The sequence below is a fragment of the Arachis duranensis genome, chromosome 10 (genome assembly GCF_000817695.3).
Source record: "Arachis duranensis cultivar V14167 chromosome 10, aradu.V14167.gnm2.J7QH, whole genome shotgun sequence".
Taxonomy (NCBI): Eukaryota; Viridiplantae; Streptophyta; class Magnoliopsida; order Fabales; family Fabaceae; genus Arachis; species Arachis duranensis.
The window spans coordinates 102,043,317-102,043,555 of record NC_029781.3 but is presented as its reverse complement, the minus strand read 5'-3'; positions in this window follow the sequence as shown (position 1 = coordinate 102,043,555).

Below are 239 nucleotides of genomic sequence, written 5' to 3'. Positions count from 1 at the left end.
CGTGGACTTGAAAATTATCTGCCATTGTATCTTTATATTTTTTTATATATTTTATTATAAACATGAACTTGATTTATTTTTATTATTTATGAAATTCGATTATAAATATGATTGTATGTAAAATCATTTTGTATTCTTAGCTAAGTTAATGATTGATTTTTGGTATTGAACCATAGTTATTTTTTAAAAAATGTTAAGTACACATAAAAAAGTAATCATCAAATCAATCCGTTATGTAT